Source organism: Nothobranchius furzeri, chromosome 14 (assembly GCF_043380555.1).
Source record: "Nothobranchius furzeri strain GRZ-AD chromosome 14, NfurGRZ-RIMD1, whole genome shotgun sequence".
Classification (NCBI taxonomy): Eukaryota; Metazoa; Chordata; class Actinopteri; order Cyprinodontiformes; family Nothobranchiidae; genus Nothobranchius; species Nothobranchius furzeri.
In genome coordinates, this window is record NC_091754.1 from 62,312,258 (window position 1) to 62,329,972 (window position 17,715).

Genomic DNA, 17,715 nt, shown 5'->3' on the forward strand with positions numbered 1-17,715 from the left:
CGTTAAATGAGTAAAGTTAAGGGATTAATCTATAGGTCCAACATGGAATAAGCCTTTGTATCATGTGTACATATTCGTGGACGATGTAAATTTTCTTAGCCAAATAAGCAAGTGTGCTAACTAGTTGCAATAATAATGTGACAAGGCTGGCAACAATTAGAAAAGCATTGTTTGACTATTGGTATTGTCTTTAGTACAAGTTGTCAGGGGAGAGCGCGAACGCAGTCCCCCACTACCAGAAATTATGCAGTCGAGATTCCCACATTTGGGGAATTCGCAAGGGTCAGCACAACCTCGAGTGCAATGGCTGAGCCTCGCCCTGGGCGAACCACCTTCGTGATCATGGTTTCTCCCCTGCCAGGTAAGTATGAGTTGTTCGGCTGATTCTTGGGGAGCTCTTTCACTCACATGCTCTTCTGACTCATGGTAAGAATGACAACAGACAATTGTTCACTGATATCTCATCTTTCGTTTAAAAAGGTTTTAATATGACTTCTTTTGTTTATTTTTGAAAGTTGAGATCACTGTTGATGTTTGGATGGATTGGAAGGAAGTCATCTAAAAAACAAGCCAAATCTAGAAGAAAACAATGTATAATGGACCTTTTCTTTTTGTTGTCAAAACATTGGATGTTGCATACTATATCTGCTGCAATAAATATTTTTTTAATTCATCTGAAGCAGTTTCTGTACCAAGATTTCTATGGAGGTGTGTGTTTTAAAATACAGAAAAATTGGAGCAATGTTTACAGTCAACTGTACATAATATTGGCATGCCGATTGGCTGGCCTAGGGAAGAGCATAGACAGTTTAGCTTCCTGATTGGCTGGGGGCAAAATGAAGTTCCTTCTTCTGATTCAGAATGAATTTCCAATGCCAGTCTCATGATTCCGATTTAGACGTTAAATGAGTAAAGTTAAGGGATTAATCTATAGGTGCAACATGGAATAAGCCTTTGTATCATGTGTACATATTTGTGGGCGATTAAAATTTTCTTTACCAAATAAGCAAGTGCGCTTACTAGTTGCAATAATTTGACAAGGCTGGCAATAACTAGAAAGGCATTGTTTGGCTATTGGTATTGTCTTTAGTACAAGTTGTCAGGGGAGAGCGCGAACGCAGTCCCCCACTACCAGAAATTATGCAGTCGAGATTCCCACATTTGGGGAATTTGCAAGGGTCAGCACAACCTCGAGTGCAATGGCTGAGCCTCGCCCTGGGCGAACCACCTTCTTGATCATGGTTTCTCCCCTGCCAGGTAAGTATGAGTTGTTCGGCTGATTCATGGGGAGCTCTTTCACTCACATGCTCTTCTGACTCATGGTAAGAATGACAACAGACAATTGTTCACTGATATCTCATCTTTCGTTTAAAAAGGTTTTAATATGACTTCTTTTGTTTATTTTTGAAAGTTGAGATCACTGTTGATGTTTGGACGGATTGGAAGGAAGTCATCTAAAAAACAAGCCAAATCTAGAAGAAAACAATGTATAATGGACCTTTTCTTTTTGTTGTCAAAACATTGGATGTTGCATACTATATCTGCTGCAATAAATATTTTTTTAATTCATCTGAAGCATTTTCTGTACCAAGATTTCTATGGAGTTGTGTGTTTTAAAATACAGAAAAATTGGAGCAATGTTTACAGTCAACTGTACATAATATTGGCATGCCGATTGGCTGGCCTAGGGAAGAGCATAGACAGTTTAGCTTCCTGATTGGCTGGGGGCAAAATGAGGTTCCTTCTTCTGATTCAGAATGAATTACCAATGCCAGTCTCATGATTCCGATTTAGATGCTAAATGAGTAAAGTTAAGGGATTAATCTATAGGTGCAACATGGAATAAGCCTTTGTATCATGTGTACATATTCGTGGATGATGTAAATTTTCTTTACCAAATAAGCAAGTGTGCTAACTAGTTGCAATAATAATGTGACAAGGCTGGCAATAATTAGAAAGGCATTGTTTGGCTATTGGTATTGTCTTTAGTACAAGTTGTCAGGGGAGAGCGCGAACGCAGTCCCCCACTACCAGAAATTATGCAGTCGAGATTCCCACATTTGGGGAATTCGTAAGGGTCAGCACAACCTCGAGTGCAATGGCTGAGCCTCACCCTGGGCGAACCTCCTTCGTGATCATGGTTTCTCCCCTGCCAGGTAAGTATGAGTTGTTCGGCTGATTCTTGGGGAGCTCTTTCACTCACATGCTCTTCTGACTCATGGTAAGAATGACAACAGACAATTGTTCACTGATATCTCATCTTTCGTTTAAAAAGGTTTTAATATGACTTCTTTTGTTTATTTTTGAAAGTTGAGATCACTGTTGATGTTTGGACGGATTGGAAGGAAGTCATCTAAAAAACAAGCCAAATCTAGAAGAAAACAATGTATAATGGACCTTTTCTTTTTGTTGTCAAAACATTGGATGTTGCATACTATATCTGCTGCAATAAATATTTTTTTAATTCATCTGAAGCATTTTCTGTACCAAGATTTCTATGGAGGTGTGTGTTTTAAAATACAGAAAAATTGGAGCAATGTTTACAGTCAACTGTACATAATATTGGCATGCCGATTGGCTGGCCTAGGGAAGAGCATAGACAGTTTAGCTTCCTGATTGGCTGGGGGCAAAATGAAGTTCCTTCTTCTGATTCAGAATGAATTTCCAATGCCAGTCTCATGATTCCGATTTAGACGTTAAATGAGTAAAGTTAAGGGATTAATCTATAGGTGCAACATGGAATAAGCCTTTATATTCGTGGACGATGTAAATTTTCTTAGCCAAATAAGCAAGTGTGCTAACTAGTTGCAATAATAATGTGACAAGGCTGGCAACAATTAGAAAAGCATTGTTTGACTACTGGTATTGTCTTTAGTACAAGTTGTCAGGGGAGAGCGCAAACGCAGTCCCCCACTACCAGAAATTATGCAGTCGAGATTCCCACATTTGGGGAATTTGCAAGAGTCAGCACAACCTCGAGTGCAATGGCTGAGCCTCGCTCTGGGCGAACCACCTTCGTGATGATGGTTTCTCCCCTGCCAGGTAAGTATGAGTTGTTCGACTGATTCATGGGGAGCTCTTTCACTCACATGCTCTTCTGACTCATGGTAAGAATGACAACAGACAATTGTTCACTGATATCTCATCTTTCGTTTAAAAAGGTTTAATATGACTTCTTTTGTTTATTTTTGAAAGTTGAGATCACTGTTGATGTTTGGACGGATTGGAAGGAAGTCATCTAAAAAACAAGCCAAATCTAGAAGAAAACAATGTATAATGGACCTTTTCTTTTTGTTGTCAAAACATTGGATGTTGCATACTATATCTGCTGCAATAAATATTTTTTTTTATTCATCTGAAGCATTTTCTGTACCAAGATTTCTATGGAGGTGTGTGTTTTAAAATACAGAAAAATTGGAGCAATGTTTACAGTCAACTGTACATAATATTGGCATGCCGATTGGCTGGCCTAGGGAAGAGCATAGACAGTTTAGCTTCCTGATTGGCTGGGGGCAAAATGAAGTTCCTTCTTCTGATTCAGAATGAATTTCCAATGCCAGTCTCATGATTCCGATTTAGACGTTAAATGAGTAAAGTTAAGGGATTAATCTATAGGTGCAACATGGAATAAGCCTTTGTATTATGTGTACATATTTGTGGACGATTAAAATATTCTTTACCAAATAAGCAAGTGCGCTTACTAGTTGCAATAATTTGACAAGGCTGGCAATAACTAGAAAGGCATTGTTTGGCTATTAATATTGTCTTTAGTACAAGTTGTCAGGGGAGAGGGCGAACGCAGTCCCCCACTACCAGAAATTATGCAGTCGAGATTCCCACATTTGGGGAATTCGCAAGGGTCAGCACAAACTCGAGTGCAATGGCTGAGCCTCGCCCTGGGCGAACCACCTTCGTGATCATGGTTTCTCCCCTGCCAGGTAAGTATGAGTTGTTCGGCTGATTCTTGGGGAGCTCTTTCACTCACATGCTCTTCTGACTCATGGTAAGAATGACAACAGACAATTGTTCACTGATATCTCATCTTTCGTTTATAAAGGTTTTAATATGACTTCTTTTGTTTATTTTTGAAAGTTGAGATCACTGTTGATGTTTGGACGGATTGGATGGAAGTCATCTAAAAAACAAGCCAAATCTAGAAGAAAACAATGTATAATGGACCTTTTCTTTTTGTTGTCAAAACATTGGATGTTGCATACTATATCTGCTGCAATAAATATTTTTTTTAATTCATCTGAAGCATTTTCTGTACCAAGATTTCTATGGAGGTGTGTGTTTTAAAATACAGAAAAATTGGAGCAATGTTTACAGTCAACTGTACATAATATTGGCATGCCGATTGGCTGGCCTAGGGAAGAGCATAGACAGTTTAGCTTCCTGATTGGCTGGGGGCAAAATGAAGTTCCTTCTTCTGATTCAGAATGAATTTCCAATGCCAGTCTCATGATTCCGATTTAGACGTTAAATGAGTAAAGTTAAGGGATTAATCTATAGGTGCAACATGGAATAAGCCTTTGTATCATGTGTACATATTCGTGGATGATGTAAATTTTCTTAGCCAAATAAGCAAGTGTGCTAACTAGTTGCAATAATAATGTGACAAGGCTGGCAACAATTAGAAAAGCATTGTTTGACTATTGGTATTGTCTTTAGTACAAGTTGTCAGGGGAGAGCGCGAACGCAGTCCCCCACTACCAGAAATTATGCAGTTGTGATTCCCACATTTGGGGAATTTGCAAGGGTCAGCACAACCTCAAGTGCAATGGCTGATCCTCGCTCTGGGTGAACCACCTTCATGAACATGGTTTCTCCCCTGTCAGGTAAGTATGAGTTGTTCGGCTGATTAATGGGGAGCTCTTTCACTCACATGCTCTTCTGACTCATGGTAAGAATGACAACAGACAATTGTTCACTGATATCTCATCTTTCGTTTAAAAAGGTTTTAATATGACTTCTTTTGTTTATTTTTACAGAAAAATTGGAGCAATGTTTACAGTCAACTGTACATAATATTGGCATGCCGATTGGCTGGCCTAGGGAAGAGCATAGACAGTTTAGCTTCCTGATTGGCTGGGGGCAAAATGAGGTTCCTTCTTCTGATTCAGAATGAATTACCAATGCCAGTCTCATGATTCCGATTTAGACGTTAAATGAGTAAAGTTAAGGGATTAATCTATAGGTGCAACATGGAATAAGCCTTTGTATCATGTGTACATATTCGTGGATGATGTAAATTTTCTTTACCAAATAAGCAAGTGTGCTAACTAGTTGCAATAATAATGTGACAAGGCTGGCAACAACTAGAAAGGCATTGTTTGACTATTGGTATTGTCTTTAGTACAAGTTGTCAGGGGAGAGCGCGAACGCAGTCCCCCACTACTAGAAATTATGCAGTCGAGATTCCCACATTTGGGGAATTCGCAAGGGTCAGCACAACCTCAAGTGCAATGGCTGAGCCTCGCCCTGGGCGAACCACCTTCGTGATCATGGTTTCTCCCCTGCCAGGTAAGTATGAATTGTTCGGCTGATTCTTGGGGAGCTCTTTCACTCACATGCTCTTCTGACTCATGGTAAGAATGACAACAGACAATTGTTCACTGATATCTCATCTTTCGTTTAAAAAGGTTTTAATATGACTTATTTTGTTTATTTTTGAAATTTGAGATCACTGTTGATGTTTGGATGGATTGGAAGGAAGTCATCTAAAAAACAAGCCAAATCTAGAAGAAAACAATGTATAATGGACCTTTTCTTTTCAAAACATTGGATGTTGCATACTATATCTGCTGCAATAAATATTTTTTTTAATTCATCTGAAGCATTTTCTGTACCAAGATTTCTATGGAGGTGTGTGTTTTAAAATACAGAAAAATTGGAGCAATGTTTACAGTCAACTGTACATAATATTGGCATGCCGATTGGCTGGCCTAGGGAAGAGCATAGACAGTTTAGCTTCCTGATTGGCTGGGGGCAAAATGAAGTTCCTTCTTCTGATTCAGAATGAATTTCCAATGCCAGTCTCATGATTCCGATTTAGACGTTAAATGAGTAAAGTTAAGGGATTAATCTATAGGTGCAACATGGAATAAGCCTTTGTATTATGTGTACATATTTGTGGACGATTAAAATTTTCTTTACCAAATAAGCAAGTGCGCTTACTAGTTGCAATAATTTGACAAGGCTGGCAATAACTAGAAAGGCATTGTTTGGCTATTGGTATTGTCTTTAGTACAAGTTGTCAGGGGAGAGCGCGAACGCAGTCCCCCACTACCAGAAATTATGCAGTCGAGATTCCCACATTTGGGGAATTCGCAAGGGTCAGCACAACCTCGAGTGCAATGGCTGAGCCTCGCCCTGGGCGAACCACCTTCGTGATCATGGTTTCTCCCCTGCCAGGTAAGTATGAGTTGTTCGGCTGATTCTTGGGGAGCTCTTTCACTCACATGCTCTTCTGACTCATGGTAAGAATGACAACAGACAATTGTTCACTGATATCTCATCTTTCGTTTATAAAGGTTTTAATATGACTTCTTTTGTTTATTTTTGAAAGTTGAGATCACTGTTGATGTTCGGATGGATTGGATGGAAGTCATCTAAAAAACAAGCCAAATCTAGAAGAAAACAATGTATAATGGACCTTTTCTTTTTGTTGTCAAAACATTGGATGTTGCATACTATATCTGCTGCAATAAATATTTTTTTTAATTCATCTGAAGCATTTTCTGTACCAAGATTTCTATGGAGGTGTGTGTTTTAAAATACAGAAAAATTGGAGCAATGTTTACAGTCAACTGTACATAATATTGGCATGCCGATTGGCTGGCCTAGGGAAGAGCATAGACAGTTTAGCTTCCTGATTGGCTGGGGGCAAAATGAAGTTCCTTCTTCTGATTCAGAATGAATTTCCAATGCCAGTCTCATGATTCCGATTTAGACGTTAAATGAGTAAAGTTAAGGGATTAATCTATAGGTGCAACATGGAATAAGCCTTTGTATCATGTGTACATATTCGTGGATGATGTAAATTTTCTTTACCAAATAAGCAAGTGTGCTAACTAGTTGCAATAATAATGTGACAAGGCTGGCAACAATTAGAAAAGCATTGTTTGACTATTGGTATTGTCTTTAGTACAAGTTGTCAGGGGAGAGCGCGAACGCAGTCCCCCACTACCAGAAATTATGCAGTCGAGATTACCACATTTGGGGAATTCGCAAGGGTCAGCACAACCTCGAGTGCAAAGGCTGAGCCTCGCCCTGGGCGAACCACCTTCGTGATCATGGTTTCTCCCCTGCCAGGTAAGTATGAGTTGTTCGGCTGATTCTTGGGGAGCTCTTTCACTCACATGCTCTTCTGACTCATGGTAAGAATGACAACAGACAATTGTTCACTGATATCTCATCTTTCGTTTAAAAAGGTTTTAATATGACTTCTTTTGTTTATTTTTGAAATTTGAGATCACTGTTGATGTTTGGATGGATTGGAAGGAAGTCATCTAAAAAACAAGCCAAATCTAGAAGAAAACAATGTATAATGGACCTTTTCTTTTTGTTGTCAAAACTTTGGATGTTGCATACTATATCTGCTGCAATAAATATTTTTTTAATTCATCTGAAGCATTTTCTGTACCAAGATTTCTATGGAGGTGTGTGTTTTAAAATACAGAAAAATTGGAGCAATGTTTACAGTCAACTGTACATAATATTGGCATGCCGATTGGCTGGCCTAGGGAAGAGCATAGACAGTTTAGCTTCCTGATTGGCTGGGGGCAAAATGAGGTTCCTTCTTCTGATTCAGAATGAATTACCAATGCCAGTCTCATGATTCCGATTTAGACGTTAAATGAGTAAAGTTAAGGGATTAATCTATAGGTGCAACATGGAATAAGCCTTTGTATCATGTGTACATATTCGTGGATGATGTAAATTTTCTTTACCAAATAAGCAAGTGTGCTAACTAGTTGCAATAATAATGTGACAAGGCTGGCAACAACTAGAAAGGCATTGTTTGACTATTGGTATTGTCTTTAGTACAAGTTGTCAGGGGAGAGCGCGAACGCAGTCCCCCACTACCAGAAATTATGCAGTCGAGATTCCCACATTTGGGGAATTCGCAAGGGTCAGCACAACCTCAAGTGCAATGGCTGAGCCTCGCCCTGGGCGAACCACCTTCGTGATCATGGTTTCTCCCCTGCCAGGTAAGTATGAATTGTTCGGCTGATTCTTGGGGAGCTCTTTCACTCACATGCTCTTCTGACTCATGGTAAGAATGACAACAGACAATTGTTCACTGATATCTCATCTTTCGTTTAAAAAGGTTTTAATATGACTTATTTTGTTTATTTTTGAAATTTGAGATCACTGTTGATGTTTGGATGGATTGGAAGGAAGTCATCTAAAAAACAAGCCAAATCTAGAAGAAAACAATGTATAATGGACCTTTTCTTTTCAAAACATTGGATGTTGCATACTATATCTGCTGCAATAAATATTTTTTTTAATTCATCTGAAGCATTTTCTGTACCAAGATTTCTATGGAGGTGTGTGTTTTAAAATACAGAAAAATTGGAGCAATGTTTACAGTCAACTGTACATAATATTGGCATGCCGATTGGCTGGCCTAGGGAAGAGCATAGACAGTTTAGCTTCCTGATTGGCTGGGGGCAAAATGAAGTTCCTTCTTCTGATTCAGAATGAATTTCCAATGCCAGTCTCATGATTCCGATTTAGACGTTAAATGAGTAAAGTTAAGGGATTAATCTATAGGTGCAACATGGAATAAGCCTTTGTATTATGTGTACATATTTGTGGACGATTAAAATTTTCTTTACCAAATAAGCAAGTGCGCTTACTAGTTGCAATAATTTGACAAGGCTGGCAATAACTAGAAAGGCATTGTTTGGCTATTGGTATTGTCTTTAGTACAAGTTGTCAGGGGAGAGCGCGAACGCAGTCCCCCACTACCAGAAATTATGCAGTCGAGATTCCCACATTTGGGGAATTCGCAAGGGTCAGCACAACCTCGAGTGCAATGGCTGAGCCTCGCCCTGGGCGAACCACCTTCGTGATCATGGTTTCTCCCCTGCCAGGTAAGTATGAGTTGTTCGGCTGATTCTTGGGGAGCTCTTTCACTCACATGCTCTTCTGACTCATGGTAAGAATGACAACAGACAATTGTTCACTGATATCTCATCTTTCGTTTATAAAGGTTTTAATATGACTTCTTTTGTTTATTTTTGAAAGTTGAGATCACTGTTGATGTTCGGATGGATTGGATGGAAGTCATCTAAAAAACAAGCCAAATCTAGAAGAAAACAATGTATAATGGACCTTTTCTTTTTGTTGTCAAAACATTGGATGTTGCATACTATATCTGCTGCAATAAATATTTTTTTTAATTCATCTGAAGCATTTTCTGTACCAAGATTTCTATGGAGGTGTGTGTTTTAAAATACAGAAAAATTGGAGCAATGTTTACAGTCAACTGTACATAATATTGGCATGCCGATTGGCTGGCCTAGGGAAGAGCATAGACAGTTTAGCTTCCTGATTGGCTGGGGGCAAAATGAAGTTCCTTCTTCTGATTCAGAATGAATTTCCAATGCCAGTCTCATGATTCCGATTTAGACGTTAAATGAGTAAAGTTAAGGGATTAATCTATAGGTGCAACATGGAATAAGCCTTTGTATCATGTGTACATATTCGTGGATGATGTAAATTTTCTTTACCAAATAAGCAAGTGTGCTAACTAGTTGCAATAATAATGTGACAAGGCTGGCAACAATTAGAAAAGCATTGTTTGACTATTGGTATTGTCTTTAGTACAAGTTGTCAGGGGAGAGCGCGAACGCAGTCCCCCACTACCAGAAATTATGCAGTCGAGATTACCACATTTGGGGAATTCGCAAGGGTCAGCACAACCTCGAGTGCAAAGGCTGAGCCTCGCCCTGGGCGAACCACCTTCGTGATCATGGTTTCTCCCCTGCCAGGTAAGTATGAGTTGTTCGGCTGATTCTTGGGGAGCTCTTTCACTCACATGCTCTTCTGACTCATGGTAAGAATGACAACAGACAATTGTTCACTGATATCTCATCTTTCGTTTAAAAAGGTTTTAATATGACTTCTTTTGTTTATTTTTGAAATTTGAGATCACTGTTGATGTTTGGATGGATTGGAAGGAAGTCATCTAAAAAACAAGCCAAATCTAGAAGAAAACAATGTATAATGGACCTTTTCTTTTTGTTGTCAAAACTTTGGATGTTGCATACTATATCTGCTGCAATAAATATTTTTTTAATTCATCTGAAGCATTTTCTGTACCAAGATTTCTATGGAGGTGTGTGTTTTAAAATACAGAAAAATTGGAGCAATGTTTACAGTCAACTGTACATAATATTGGCATGCCGATTGGCTGGCCTAGGGAAGAGCATAGACAGTTTAGCTTCCTGATTGGCTGGGGGCAAAATGAGGTTCCTTCTTCTGATTCAGAATGAATTACCAATGCCAGTCTCATGATTCCGATTTAGACGTTAAATGAGTAAAGTTAAGGGATTAATCTATAGGTGCAACATGGAATAAGCCTTTGTATCATGTGTACATATTCGTGGATGATGTAAATTTTCTTTACCAAATAAGCAAGTGTGCTAACTAGTTGCAATAATAATGTGACAAGGCTGGCAACAACTAGAAAGGCATTGTTTGACTATTGGTATTGTCTTTAGTACAAGTTGTCAGGGGAGAGCGCGAACGCAGTCCCCCACTACCAGAAATTATGCAGTCGAGATTCCCACATTTGGGGAATTCGCAAGGGTCAGCACAACCTCAAGTGCAATGGCTGAGCCTCGCCCTGGGCGAACCACCTTCGTGATCATGGTTTCTCCCCTGCCAGGTAAGTATGAATTGTTCGGCTGATTCTTGGGGAGCTCTTTCACTCACATGCTCTTCTGACTCATGGTAAGAATGACAACAGACAATTGTTCACTGATATCTCATCTTTCGTTTAAAAAGGTTTTAATATGACTTATTTTGTTTATTTTTGAAATTTGAGATCACTGTTGATGTTTGGATGGATTGGAAGGAAGTCATCTAAAAAACAAGCCAAATCTAGAAGAAAACAATGTATAATGGACCTTTTCTTTTTGTTGTCAAAACATTGGATGTTGCATACTATATCTGCTGCAATAAATATTTTTTTTAATTCATCTGAAGCATTTTCTGTACCAAGATTTCTATGGAGGTGTGTGTTTTAAAATACAGAAAAATTGGAGCAATGTTTACAGTCAACTGTACATAATATTGGCATGCCGATTGGCTGGCCTAGGGAAGAGCATAGACAGTTTAGCTTCCTGATTGGCTGGGGGCAAAATGAAGTTCCTTCTTCTGATTCAGAATGAATTTCCAATGCCAGTCTCATGATTCCGATTTAGACGTTAAATGAGTAAAGTTAAGGGATTAATCTATAGGTGCAACATGGAATAAGCCTTTGTATTATGTGTACATATTTGTGGACGATTAAAATATTCTTTACCAAATAAGCAAGTGCGCTTACTAGTTGCAATAATTTGACAAGGCTGGCAATAACTAGAAAGGCATTGTTTGGCTATTAATATTGTCTTTAGTACAAGTTGTCAGGGGAGAGCGCGAACGCAGTCCCCCACTACCAGAAATTATGCAGTCGAGATTCCCACATTTGGGGAATTCGCAAGGGTCAGCACAAACTCGAGTGCAATGGCTGAGCCTCGCCCTGGGCGAACCACCTTCGTGATCATGGTTTCTCCCCTGCCAGGTAAGTATGAGTTGTTCGGCTGATTCTTGGGGAGCTCTTTCACTCACATGCTCTTCTGACTCATGGTAAGAATGACAACAGACAATTGTTCACTGATATCTCATCTTTCGTTTAAAAAGGTTTTAATATGACTTCTTTTGTTTATTTTTGAAATTTGAGATCACTGTTGATGTTTGGATGGATTGGAAGGAAGTCATCTAAAAAACAAGCCAAATCTAGAAGAAAACAATGTATAATGGACCTTTTCTTTTTGTTGTCAAAACTTTGGATGTTGCATACTATATCTGCTGCAATAAATATTTTTTTAATTCATCTGAAGCATTTTCTGTACCAAGATTTCTATGGAGGTGTGTGTTTTAAAATACAGAAAAATTGGAGCAATGTTTACAGTCAACTGTACATAATATTGGCATGCCGATTGGCTGGCCTAGGGAAGAGCATAGACAGTTTAGCTTCCTGATTGGCTGGGGGCAAAATGAGGTTCCTTCTTCTGATTCAGAATGAATTACCAATGCCAGTCTCATGATTCCGATTTAGACGTTAAATGAGTAAAGTTAAGGGATTAATCTATAGGTGCAACATGGAATAAGCCTTTGTATCATGTGTACATATTCGTGGACGATGTAAATTTTCTTTACCAAATAAGCAAGTGTGCTAACTAGTTGCAATAGTAATGTGACAAGGCTGGCAACAACTAGAAAGGCATTGTTTGACTATTGGTATTGTCTTTAGTACAAGTTGTCAGGGGAGAGCGCGAACGCAGTCCCCCACTACCAGAAATTATGCAGTCGAGATTCCCACATTTGGGGAATTCGCAAGGGTCAGCACAACCTCAAGTGCAATGGCTGAGCCTCGCCCTGGGCGAACCACCTTCGTGATCATGGTTTCTCCCCTGCCAGGTAAGTATGAATTGTTCGGCTGATTCTTGGGGAGCTCTTTCACTCACATGCTCTTCTGACTCATGGTAAGAATGACAACAGACAATTGTTCACTGATATCTCATCTTTCGTTTAAAAAGGTTTTAATATGACTTCTTTTGTTTATTTTTGAAATTTGAGATCACTGTTGATGTTTGGATGGATTGGAAGGAAGTCATCTAAAAAACAAGCCAAATCTAGAAGAAAACAATGTATAATGGACCTTTTCTTTTTGTTGTCAAAACATTGGATGTTGCATACTATATCTGCTGCAATAAATATTTTTTTAATTCATCTGAAGCATTTTCTGTACCAAGATTTCTATGGAGGTGTGTGTTTTAAAATACAGAAAAATTGGAGCAATGTTTACAGTCAACTGTACATAATATTGGCATGCCGATTGGCTGGCCTAGGGAAGAGCATAGACAGTTTAGCTTCCTGATTGGCTGGGGGCAAAATGAAGTTCCTTCTTCTGATTCAGAATGAATTTCCAATGCCAGTCTCATGATTCCGATTTAGACGTTAAATGAGTAAAGTTAAGGGATTAATCTATAGGTGCAACATGGAATAAGCCTTTGTATTATGTGTACATATTTGTGGACGATTAAAATATTCTTTACCAAATAAGCAAGTGCGCTTACTAGTTGCAATAATTTGACAAGGCTGGCAATAACTAGAAAGGCATTGTTTGGCTATTAATATTGTCTTTAGTACAAGTTGTCAGGGGAGAGCGCGAACGCAGTCCCCCACTACCAGAAATTATGCAGTCGAGATTCCCACATTTGGGGAATTCGCAAGGGTCAGCACAAACTCGAGTGCAATGGCTGAGCCTCGCCCTGGGCGAACCACCTTCGTGATCATGGTTTCTCCCCTGCCAGGTAAGTATGAGTTGTTCGGCTGATTCTTGGGGAGCTCTTTCACTCACATGCTCTTCTGACTCATGGTAAGAATGACAACAGACAATTGTTCACTGATATCTCATCTTTCGTTTAAAAAGGTTTTAATATGACTTCTTTTGTTTATTTTTGAAAGTTGAGATCACTGTTGATGTTTGGATGGATTGGAAGGAAGTCATCTAAAAAACAAGCCAAATCTAGAAGAAAACAATGTATAATGGACCTTTTCTTTTTGTTGTCAAAACATTGGATGTTGCATACTATATCTGCTGCAATAAATATTTTTTTTAATTCATCTGAAGCATTTTCTGTACCAAGATTTCTATGGAGGTGTGTGTTTTAAAATACAGAAAAATTGGAGCAATGTTTACAGTCAACTGTACATAATATTGGCATGCCGATTGGCTGGCCTAGGGAAGAGCATAGACAGTTTAGCTTCCTGATTGGCTGGGGGCAAAATGAAGTTCCTTCTTCTGATTCAGAATGAATTTCCAATGCCAGTCTCATGATTCCGATTTAGACGTTAAATGAGTAAAGTTAAGGGATTAATCTATAGGTGCAACATGGAATAAGCCTTTGTATTATGTGTACATATTTGTGGACGATTAAATTTTTTTTACCAAATAAGCAAGTGCGCTTACTAGTTGCAATAATTTGACAAGGCTGGCAATAACTAGAAAGGCATTGTTTGGCTATTGGTATTGTCTTTAGTACAAGTTGTCAGGGGAGAGCGCGAACGCAGTCCCCCACTACCAGAAATTATGCAGTCGAGATTCCCACATTTGGGGAATTCGCAAGGGTCAGCACAACCTCGAGTGCAATGGCTGAGCCTCGCCCTGGGCGAACCACCTTCGTGATCATGGTTTCTCCCCTGCCAGGTAAGTATGAGTTGTTCGGCTGATTCTTGGGGAGCTCTTTCACTCACATGCTCTTCTGACTCATGGTAAGAATGACAACAGACAATTGTTCACTGATATCTCATCTTTCGTTTATAAAGGTTTTAATATGACTTCTTTTGTTTATTTTTGAAAGTTGAGATCACTGTTGATGTTCGGATGGATTGGATGGAAGTCATCTAAAAAACAAGCCAAATCTAGAAGAAAACAATGTATAATGGACCTTTTCTTTTTGTTGTCAAAACATTGGATGTTGCATACTATATCTGCTGCAATAAATATTTTTTTTAATTCATCTGAAGCATTTTCTGTACCAAGATTTCTATGGAGGTGTGTGTTTTAAAATACAGAAAAATTGGAGCAATGTTTACAGTCAACTGTACATAATATTGGCATGCCGATTGGCTGGCCTAGGGAAGAGCATAGACAGTTTAGCTTCCTGATTGGCTGGGGGCAAAATGAAGTTCCTTCTTCTGATTCAGAATGAATTTCCAATGCCAGTCTCATGATTCCGATTTAGACGTTAAATGAGTAAAGTTAAGGGATTAATCTATAGGTGCAACATGGAATAAGCCTTTGTATCATGTGTACATATTCGTGGATGATGTAAATTTTCTTTACCAAATAAGCAAGTGTGCTAACTAGTTGCAATAATAATGTGACAAGGCTGGCAACAATTAGAAAAGCATTGTTTGACTATTGGTATTGTCTTTAGTACAAGTTGTCAGGGGAGAGCGCGAACGCAGTCCCCCACTACCAGAAATTATGCAGTCGAGATTCCCATATTTGGGGAATTCGCAAGGGTCAGCACAACCTCGAGTGCAATGGCTGAGCCTCGCCCTGGGCGAACCACCTTCGTGATCATGGTTTCTCCCCTGCCAGGTAAGTATGAGTTGTTCGGCTGATTCTTGGGGAGCTCTTTCACTCACATGCTCTTCTGACTCATGGTAAGAATGACAACAGACAATTGTTCACTGATATCTCATCTTTCGTTTAAAAAGGTTTTAATATGACTTCTTTTGTTTATTTTTGAAATTTGAGATCACTGTTGATGTTTGGATGGATTGGAAGGAAGTCATCTAAAAAACAAGCCAAATCTAGAAGAAAACAATGTATAATGGACCTTTTCTTTTTGTTGTCAAAACTTTGGATGTTGCATACTATATCTGCTGCAATAAATATTTTTTTAATTCATCTGAAGCATTTTCTGTACCAAGATTTCTATGGAGGTGTGTGTTTTAAAATACAGAAAAATTGGAGCAATGTTTACAGTCAACTGTACATAATATTGGCATGCCGATTGGCTGGCCTAGGGAAGAGCATAGACAGTTTAGCTTCCTGATTGGCTGGGGGCAAAATGAGGTTCCTTCTTCTGATTCAGAATGAATTACCAATGCCAGTCTCATGATTCCGATTTAGACGTTAAATGAGTAAAGTTAAGGGATTAATCTATAGGTGCAACATGGAATAAGCCTTTGTATCATGTGTACATATTCGTGGATGATGTAAATTTTCTTTACCAAATAAGCAAGTGTGCTAACTAGTTGCAATAATAATATGACAAGGCTGGCAACAACTAGAAAGGCATTGTTTGACTATTGGTATTGTCTTTAGTACAAGTTGTCAGGGGAGAGCGCGAACGCAGTCCCCCACTACCAGAAATTATGCAGTCGAGATTCCCACATTTGGGGAATTCGCAAGGGTCAGCACAACCTCGAGTGCAATGGCTGAGCCTCGCCCTGGGCGAACCACCTTCGTGATCATGGTTTCTCCCCTGCCAGGTAAGTATGAACTGTTCGGCTGATTCTTGGGGAGCTCTTTCACTCACATGCTCTTCTGACTCATGGTAAGAATGACAACAGACAATTGTTCACTGATATCTCATCTTTCGTTTAAAAAGGTTTTAATATGACTTCTTTTGTTTATTTTTGAAAGTTGAGATCACTGTTGATGTTTGGATGGATTGGAAGGAAGTCATCTAAAAAACAAGCCAAATCTAGAAGAAAACAATGTATAATGGACCTTTTCTTTTTGTTGTCAAAACATTGGATGTTGCATACTATATCTGCTGCAATAAATATTTTTTTTAATTCATCTGACGCATTTTCTGTACCAAGATTTCTATGGAGGTGTGTGTTTTAAAATACAGAAAAATTGGAGCAATGTTTACAGTCAACTGTACATAATATTGGCATGCCGATTGGCTGGCCTAGGGAAGAGCATAGACAGTTTAGCTTCCTGATTGGCTGGGGGCAAAATGAAGTTCCTTCTTCTGATTCAGAATGAATTTCCAATGCAAGTCTCATGATTCCGATTTAGACGTTAAATGAGTAAAGTTAAGGGATTAATCTATAGGTGCAACATGGAATAAGCCTTTGTATTATGTGTACATAATTGTGGACGATTAAAATTTTCTTTACCAAATAAGCAAGTGCACTTACTAGTTGCAATAATGTGACAAGGCTGGCAATAACTAGAAAGGCATTGTTTGGCTATTGGTCTTGTCTTTAGTACAAGTTGTCAGGGGAGAGCGCGAACGCAGTCCCCCACTACCAGAAATTATGCAGTCGAGATTCCCACATTTGGGGAATTCGCAAGGGTCAGCACAAACTCGAGTGCAATGGCTGAGCCTCGCCCTGGGCGAACCACCTTCGTGATCATGGTTTCTCCCCTGCCAGGTAAGTATGAGTTGTTCGGCTGATTCTTGGGGAGCTCTTTCACTCACATGCTCTTCTGACTCATGGTAAGAATGACAACAGACAATTGTTCACTGATATCTCATCTTTCGTTTAAAAAGGTTTTAATATGACTTCTTTTGTTTATTTTTGAAAGTTGAGATCACTGTTGATGTTTGGATGGATTGGAAGGAAGTCATCTAAAAAACAAGCCAAATCTAGAAGAAAACAATGTATAATGGACCTTTTCTTTTTGTTGTCAAAACATTGGATGTTGCATACTATATCTGCTGCAATAAATATTTTTTTTAATTCATCTGAAGCATTTTCTGTACCAAGATTTCTATGGAGGTGTGTGTTTTAAAATACAGAAAAATTGGAGCAATGTTTACAGTCAACTGTACATAATATTGGCATGCCGATTGGCTGGCCTAGGGAAGAGCATAGACAGTTTAGCTTCCTGATTGGCTGGGGGCAAAATGAAGTTCCTTCTTCTGATTCAGAATGAATTTCCAATGCCAGTCTCATGAT

General features: G+C 39.0%; 20 non-coding genes across 20 annotated transcripts; all 20 read right to left on the bottom strand.

The window, feature by feature from the left end:
- Nucleotides 1-204: 204 nt before the first annotated feature.
- LOC139062825 (U1 spliceosomal RNA) lies at nucleotides 205-369 on the bottom strand. The gene has a single exon (XR_011516367.1). It is a non-coding gene; the product is annotated as a U1 spliceosomal RNA (small nuclear RNA).
- A 731-nt stretch (nucleotides 370-1,100) lies between these two features.
- Nucleotides 1,101-1,265, bottom strand: LOC139062773 (U1 spliceosomal RNA). Its single transcript, XR_011516319.1, has one exon. It is a non-coding gene; the product is annotated as a U1 spliceosomal RNA (small nuclear RNA).
- Nucleotides 1,266-1,999: 734 nt separating this feature from the next.
- On the bottom strand, nucleotides 2,000-2,164 carry LOC139062785 (U1 spliceosomal RNA). Its single transcript, XR_011516330.1, has one exon. It is a non-coding gene; the product is annotated as a U1 spliceosomal RNA (small nuclear RNA).
- Nucleotides 2,165-2,885: 721 nt separating this feature from the next.
- On the bottom strand, nucleotides 2,886-3,050 carry LOC139062824 (U1 spliceosomal RNA). Its single transcript, XR_011516366.1, has one exon. It is a non-coding gene; the product is annotated as a U1 spliceosomal RNA (small nuclear RNA).
- Nucleotides 3,051-3,781: 731 nt separating this feature from the next.
- LOC139062802 (U1 spliceosomal RNA) lies at nucleotides 3,782-3,946 on the bottom strand. Its single transcript, XR_011516346.1, has one exon. It is a non-coding gene; the product is annotated as a U1 spliceosomal RNA (small nuclear RNA).
- A 735-nt stretch (nucleotides 3,947-4,681) lies between these two features.
- On the bottom strand, nucleotides 4,682-4,846 carry LOC139062829 (U1 spliceosomal RNA). The gene has a single exon (XR_011516371.1). It is a non-coding gene; the product is annotated as a U1 spliceosomal RNA (small nuclear RNA).
- Nucleotides 4,847-5,366: 520 nt separating this feature from the next.
- LOC139063066 (U1 spliceosomal RNA) lies at nucleotides 5,367-5,531 on the bottom strand. Its single transcript, XR_011516610.1, has one exon. It is a non-coding gene; the product is annotated as a U1 spliceosomal RNA (small nuclear RNA).
- A 726-nt stretch (nucleotides 5,532-6,257) lies between these two features.
- Nucleotides 6,258-6,422, bottom strand: LOC139062836 (U1 spliceosomal RNA). Its single transcript, XR_011516377.1, has one exon. It is a non-coding gene; the product is annotated as a U1 spliceosomal RNA (small nuclear RNA).
- Nucleotides 6,423-7,157: 735 nt separating this feature from the next.
- LOC139063072 (U1 spliceosomal RNA) lies at nucleotides 7,158-7,322 on the bottom strand. The gene has a single exon (XR_011516617.1). It is a non-coding gene; the product is annotated as a U1 spliceosomal RNA (small nuclear RNA).
- A 734-nt stretch (nucleotides 7,323-8,056) lies between these two features.
- LOC139062959 (U1 spliceosomal RNA) lies at nucleotides 8,057-8,221 on the bottom strand. The gene has a single exon (XR_011516499.1). It is a non-coding gene; the product is annotated as a U1 spliceosomal RNA (small nuclear RNA).
- A 726-nt stretch (nucleotides 8,222-8,947) lies between these two features.
- On the bottom strand, nucleotides 8,948-9,112 carry LOC139062846 (U1 spliceosomal RNA). The gene has a single exon (XR_011516387.1). It is a non-coding gene; the product is annotated as a U1 spliceosomal RNA (small nuclear RNA).
- Nucleotides 9,113-9,847: 735 nt separating this feature from the next.
- Nucleotides 9,848-10,012, bottom strand: LOC139063073 (U1 spliceosomal RNA). The gene has a single exon (XR_011516618.1). It is a non-coding gene; the product is annotated as a U1 spliceosomal RNA (small nuclear RNA).
- Nucleotides 10,013-10,746: 734 nt separating this feature from the next.
- On the bottom strand, nucleotides 10,747-10,911 carry LOC139063053 (U1 spliceosomal RNA). Its single transcript, XR_011516598.1, has one exon. It is a non-coding gene; the product is annotated as a U1 spliceosomal RNA (small nuclear RNA).
- Nucleotides 10,912-11,643: 732 nt separating this feature from the next.
- LOC139063067 (U1 spliceosomal RNA) lies at nucleotides 11,644-11,808 on the bottom strand. Its single transcript, XR_011516611.1, has one exon. It is a non-coding gene; the product is annotated as a U1 spliceosomal RNA (small nuclear RNA).
- Nucleotides 11,809-12,542: 734 nt separating this feature from the next.
- LOC139063074 (U1 spliceosomal RNA) lies at nucleotides 12,543-12,707 on the bottom strand. The gene has a single exon (XR_011516619.1). It is a non-coding gene; the product is annotated as a U1 spliceosomal RNA (small nuclear RNA).
- A 731-nt stretch (nucleotides 12,708-13,438) lies between these two features.
- Nucleotides 13,439-13,603, bottom strand: LOC139063068 (U1 spliceosomal RNA). The gene has a single exon (XR_011516613.1). It is a non-coding gene; the product is annotated as a U1 spliceosomal RNA (small nuclear RNA).
- Nucleotides 13,604-14,334: 731 nt separating this feature from the next.
- Nucleotides 14,335-14,499, bottom strand: LOC139062856 (U1 spliceosomal RNA). Its single transcript, XR_011516397.1, has one exon. It is a non-coding gene; the product is annotated as a U1 spliceosomal RNA (small nuclear RNA).
- Nucleotides 14,500-15,234: 735 nt separating this feature from the next.
- LOC139063039 (U1 spliceosomal RNA) lies at nucleotides 15,235-15,399 on the bottom strand. The gene has a single exon (XR_011516584.1). It is a non-coding gene; the product is annotated as a U1 spliceosomal RNA (small nuclear RNA).
- Nucleotides 15,400-16,133: 734 nt separating this feature from the next.
- LOC139062866 (U1 spliceosomal RNA) lies at nucleotides 16,134-16,298 on the bottom strand. Its single transcript, XR_011516406.1, has one exon. It is a non-coding gene; the product is annotated as a U1 spliceosomal RNA (small nuclear RNA).
- Nucleotides 16,299-17,030: 732 nt separating this feature from the next.
- Nucleotides 17,031-17,195, bottom strand: LOC139063069 (U1 spliceosomal RNA). The gene has a single exon (XR_011516614.1). It is a non-coding gene; the product is annotated as a U1 spliceosomal RNA (small nuclear RNA).
- Nucleotides 17,196-17,715: the final 520 nt, after the last annotated feature.